A 6,000-nucleotide genomic window follows, 5' to 3' on the forward strand; every position below is an offset into this window, starting at 1 on the left:
GGGTGCCAGCTGAACTGAAATTCTAAATGACGCGCAGTGGCGTCGGGACGCCCACCCAATGTCGCTGCGCGTCATTTTGCACCTCAGCAAGTGGGCCCCGCCTCCACTCGCCGAGCCGAAAATTCTGGCCCATGTCTCTGTATCATTACTCCAAACCTTTAGATTACCAGGTCAACAACAGAACCATCAGAAAATAATGTGCATGGAAAATGTAACAAATCAGGGAGTTATGACTGATAATAAATTGACATTTTGCAATAAGGCTTGGTGGCAGTAAGTTAAGGAAATCAGATGTTGGGATGTGTTAAAAGTCAATATTGAGCCCCAATAGTGAGGCAATCCCAGCTGCCACTTTATAAATCATTGTTGTGACAGCACTTAGGATACTGTGCACGGTTCTGGTCACCGCAGCACATAAAGATATTGTAGCTATTAAATGGATGCAGAAAAGCGCAACCAGAATGTTTGACAGGATGGAGGCTAGGGATGATTAGGAGCACTTATGTAATTGAACAAATTCTCACTGGTAAAGGGAAAGTTGAGAGGTGATATCATTGCTGTTTATAGGATTATAAAGCAATTAGATAACATAAACCATGTTAATCTATTTCTTTGCTTCCAGAACAGTGAAACCAGAGGACGTGGCTTATACTGGAAGTTGGAGGATAAATTCAAAATGAATTTGCAGCATTTCCCTAAGCAAGTGGTCAATCTATGGAACAGTCTCTCTAGGAAGATGATGGAAGCAGTTATTCATTTATATGCAAATTAAGTAATTTCTTTTCAGAAAAAATAGTTTGGTACATAGAGTACATGAGCAATTTGAAACATGACATATAGTAAATGTAGCATACTTGGGAGAAACTGGTAAGCATTTGAAACATTGGGTAGGATTTTTGTTATGGGGTCAGGGCCCCGAGGTCAGGACCATTTCCAGGGCCAGAATTTTACAGCCCCATCCCAGCAGGAACAGGGCCATAAAGTGCAGGGAGTCATTCTAAACTCCATTGACTTTGGGAAGACTATAAAATCCCACCCCAGGTCCCAATCCCAACCGTGTTGGTGCCAGGCACCCAGCATAACTTTCAAGAACAAAAACTGGAAAAACTCAGCAGGTCTGATAGCATCTGTGGAGAGGAAGACAGTTAACGTTTCGAGTAATTTTCAGGAAGATGGCCAACTTGTGGCCAGATGGCATGTTCACCATACAAGTCTCCCAAAACTGGAGGACCAATAGGACGCCCTCCAGCACTGAAAGATTGGGAACTCTACCATCTGAGGTGGGTGCTGCTGAAGTAGATAGGAGAGAGATGGCACCTCATGATGGAGGCGCCCTCTGAAATAACTTCAAGAAGATAAAATAAAAAGTGAGCACAGCTGCCAGACCAGGATTGTGGAGGGGGTTCCCCTCTACATGGCGGTCAGTTGTCGTAACTGTGGCCCTATGACAAGTGTGGCTGTGGGTAAGAGGCTAATTTGCATATTGAAGGACTTGTCACCCCCCCCAGTCTGCCACTGGGAGACTGCCTCCATTCATTGTTCGGGTTATGGCCTCAGTGGCTTCAGGTGGGTCCCTCATGATGAGTGCAATATTCCAGTCATTGTCAAGAGAGCGGCCTTTATAGGTCCTTTAATTGGATTAAATGCTTAAATGGCTACCCGCCGCTTGCGAGCAAGTAGCCACCACCACCGCACTCATCCCCATACACCCTGCCTGACCACCCTCCAAAGCAGCCTCTTTCAAAATGGCCTGTAGGTGGGAACATGTCGGCAAACTGGAATGATGGTCGGCAGTGGAAACCTGCTGTTCCACCCATCTCCAGTCTCACTTCTTCAACTGAATGAAGATTTGGTCCATTAATCCTGTTTCTCTCTCCACAGATTCTGCCTGGCCTGAGTATTTCCAGCATTTCCTGTTTTTATTTTAGATTCCCAACATCGGCAGTATTTTGTTTTTATAAATTGATATTATCTTTATCTCAGGCATGAGATAAAGAAAAGTGATCAACAGGAACAGTTTCTCTCAAATTACTTAATGTAAAAAAAAATCCTAAAATACACAATAACTTCAGAAAGGCACAGGGCAGAATCATCCGGTCCCATTGATGGCGGGCTTCATGGCAGACATGAGTGGACAATATGGCGAGAAGGCCAAAAATTGGTTTTACGCCTTCGCAAAACCAGTTTGCGATCGCCGCTCCACCCCATCAATGGCGGGCTGCGTTTCCTGCCACTGCACTTCAGGAATCTAATTTCAATACCTTAGCATCTCATTATAAGGCTTGCAGACCAGAATCAGCCCCCCACGCTGGATGATCTGGGATCACACCGATGTGTTTCCCAACTGTACATAAGCAACTGTACCTTCTGAGCTGCACTTCACTCGGGACTTTGAAGTTTTTTGTTGCCTACCTTGCTTCAGTCAGCACTCGCAGTCATCAGTGCCAGGCTTCACAGGCAGCACCACATCACTTTTAGGGGGGCTTATGGGCAGGTCTCTACTACCAGACCAGCCATAAGGAGGGGTTAGCTTTTCAATGGCTGCAGGGTGAGGGCTTGCTTGGGGAAGAGGTTGGAGTGGCCTCAGGCAAGGGAAGAAGCTGCAAGGCAAGGGCTGTACTGGGGAAGGGGGGTGTCCCAGGCAATGTATGGGGACACATGTTGATCTGTGCAAGTGGCCTCAAGATGGTGAGGACCGAGGAGGAAGTCTTCAGGGGAGATGAGGCCAGATGGAGATGTGAGGGTGTGTGTGAGGGAATGAGTGGTGATGTCCCTTGAGCTGGCAGCGAGTGAGATGCCAGTGAATATGTGATGGCCTTGGGAGTGTTTGAGTTTAGAGTGATGTGATGGCTGACTTATCAGACAGCACAGGTGAGATCATTCATCCATTTTCTGAACTGGATGGCCAAACTCTTACATGCACTGACCACCTCTGCCACCACTTCCCAAAACAGAGTGGGTGAGACTGATGGGCCTCCTGTGGCCAGATCTAGGGCAGAAGACATCATGGTGAGCCACCATGGCATCCAGAAGGTGTCCCAGGCATGTGTCGCTGAATCAGGGGGCTGCACCCTTCTTGGTTTCTGGAGCCATGTCTTCACCAGAGCAGTCCAGGGCTGCAAGCATTAAGAACTGTGCACATGGCTGCAGTTTAAATATGGCTCTGAGCATGAGGAAGCGGTGAAGCATGGCGGGCAAATTGGAGGCTGCCTGCCAGTGAGACAGCGTGTTTCTTGTGGCTGCATAATTAATGAGGCGAGAAGGGGATGATATGGCCCGAAAACCGCCATTGCAGCAGCAGATAAAACGTCTTTTTTCCTGCCCGCTACCACCCTCAGTACAAATCTGGGATGATCCCTCCTACAGTGAACAAAAGTGCAGGGGATTTGTTCCTAAAAAATGGAAAATGAAATTACAGAAGCCTTCAATTACTCACTGCGGCTGTTTAATAATGTCATTTTATTACGTGTACAAATTGCTCACCTGAAGTCAAACTGCCGCTGTCTAACCAAAATCTTGCTGCATTCACCCAGCTCCCAATATTTTTCACATTCACAGGATTGCTTGGAATCTGTGTAGCTTGTGTAACAAGGATGGTTACATGAATTAGATTTAAATATCATAACTGTTTATACATTCGCCACTAAACCATGACAATTATATTTACAATTTCAATAAAATAGAACTTAAATATTGTGCATGATTAGAAAAAGTAATTTCTAATTTACTTAATTCATTATGACTAGTTACCATCATGTATTAGTGTTATATTGCTAAAACTTCTAATAGCATTTGTGTTTAATGATAAATTTGAATAGCTTCTGCCATTTTAAGTCCATTCTGCATTTAAATCTGCTGCATATGCTGGGAACTGTAGTCTGAATGTGCTCTTTTGAGATCCCTAATTGCATAAATTTCTCAGTGCGTCTGTAACTACCATTGCTGTAGTTCAGTGATGTAACAGTATACATTAATCCAGATTTTAAGAACTACTGTTAAAAATTAAAAGTTCCTTCAGTGTTTATTTTCAAAAGTACAATTTCACTTTCTGGTCATCCAACTCTCAAAACACCGACAGGAAGATCAAAACCTTATTCTCAGCTTCATGACACAGTACCTGCATGGTGGTATTATAAATTTTTAAAGACATCTTTTTAAAGACCATATTTTAAAAATAAGTAAAACTGGAACTTAAGATGGCTGCTCAGAGCTACAAGACTCTTCTTGTGGATTAAACCATCTTATCCCTGAAGAGGGCAAAGATGTCTTTTCTGATATTAACTCCCTGTGGTTTTGGCCAGGAAAAACTCCATCGACACCTTCATTGTAAAAATGCAAATTTGCCTTGTCAAATCTAAAGACTTTGGCCACCTAAAAAAGCCACAGGCGGGAGAAGACATCAGACTGTTAATTAAATTACCACAATCCCTTATTTGGGACCATGACTCAACACTGATGTGAGGTCACATGATACAATGGCCACCTTGGCACCCTGCTAAAGATACAGTGGAAAATTCAAACTGCTTTTCAGAGACACAGTGAGAATTCCATCAAACAGAGGGAGAGAGAGGGTCCAACAGGCAATGCCAATGACTGCTGCAGCCAATTAAGCAGCAATATCTTGAAAGAGAAACTAGACCTCTCTCTCACTTCTCTAACCTACCCCATCTTCAGGCCCAACTGTGAAAACACCCTCTGGGCAGATCAATTCTAGAAACAATCATAACTATTTGAGAAGTCACTGCATTTTCGAGACCTTCACTTCAGCTAAAGTAACAATTCATTTACGAAACGTCAAGCTTGACTGAAACAGAGACTGAGTTAAATTCCATTTTTTATAAATACTGTTTTACCTTCAACTGTATCTAGTTTTTGAGTGTGTGATGGAGTGGATGAGTCATGTGAGGGAGAAGTCACCTTTTCGTTAACTTTCAGGGCAAGTTTGAGAAACAAGCTAATCTTCTTCATTTTTAAAATACAAAAGCTTGCTGGTGGATTATTTAAATTGACTCAGTCACTCCGTGGGTAAGAAAATATACAGATCCACGTACAAATATATTTGATCAAAGGCAATGGAAGGTAAGACCTTAAATTGTCTGTGGCATCAGTCAGACTTTGCTTACATAGTTTAGGCATGTTTGAGATTTGAGAGCTTAGTTATTAATTATCTCAAGAAGCAACAATGTCAGTAGTGAAATAAGAAAATGTGACTAAGATTCTGCATAGTTCAGCTCTTATAAAGACACAACACTAAAAGCCCTGTGAATTTATTACACTTGTAAGTTAAAAATGGTTGTAATTGAGTATTTTCTGCAACTTTTACCACATTGAGGGTGCGGCACCTTTTTAAACAAGTTCAATTGGATTTGAAATGATTATAAAGTGAATTAATAAGGACAAATGACCAAATGTGATAAACACTGTGTTGTATTGTGAATTCCCTTATTTTAGATGAATCAAAGAATCCTAGATGCTGAATTTGTCTCTTTTCTCAAGTCCAAATTCAGGCAGGTTACCAGTGGAAAAGGAGACTAATCAAGCAGTGAGATTTAGCATCATCTCTGCTACCTGACACGAATTAGCAATGAGTCCTCCAGTGAATTCTCCATTTCCACTTGCCAGTTACAACAGGATGTCAGCTTGACTCAGAGTAGTACTCTTGCCTTTGAGTCAGAAGGGCATGGATTGAAGCCACACACAAGGACCTGAGTACAGAATCTAGTTTGATGCTTCAGTACAGTCCTGAGGGAATGCTACAATGTTGAAGGTGGCATCTTTCACAGAAGACATTAGCCAGTCCACAATCTCTACCATCAAAAAGGACAAGTGCAGCAAGATCAAGTCCCCTTCAAGACACACACCACTCTAACTTGGGCATTAACCACCATTTGTTCACCAGTATTGGGTCTAAATCCTGGAATTCCCTACATAATTATAAATCTATTGAAGGAGCACCATCAGTACGCGCAATGCCACAGTTCAAAGAAAAGGCCCAGTGCC

The sequence above is a fragment of the Carcharodon carcharias genome, chromosome 6 (genome assembly GCF_017639515.1).
Source record: "Carcharodon carcharias isolate sCarCar2 chromosome 6, sCarCar2.pri, whole genome shotgun sequence".
NCBI classification, from domain to species: Eukaryota; Metazoa; Chordata; class Chondrichthyes; order Lamniformes; family Lamnidae; genus Carcharodon; species Carcharodon carcharias.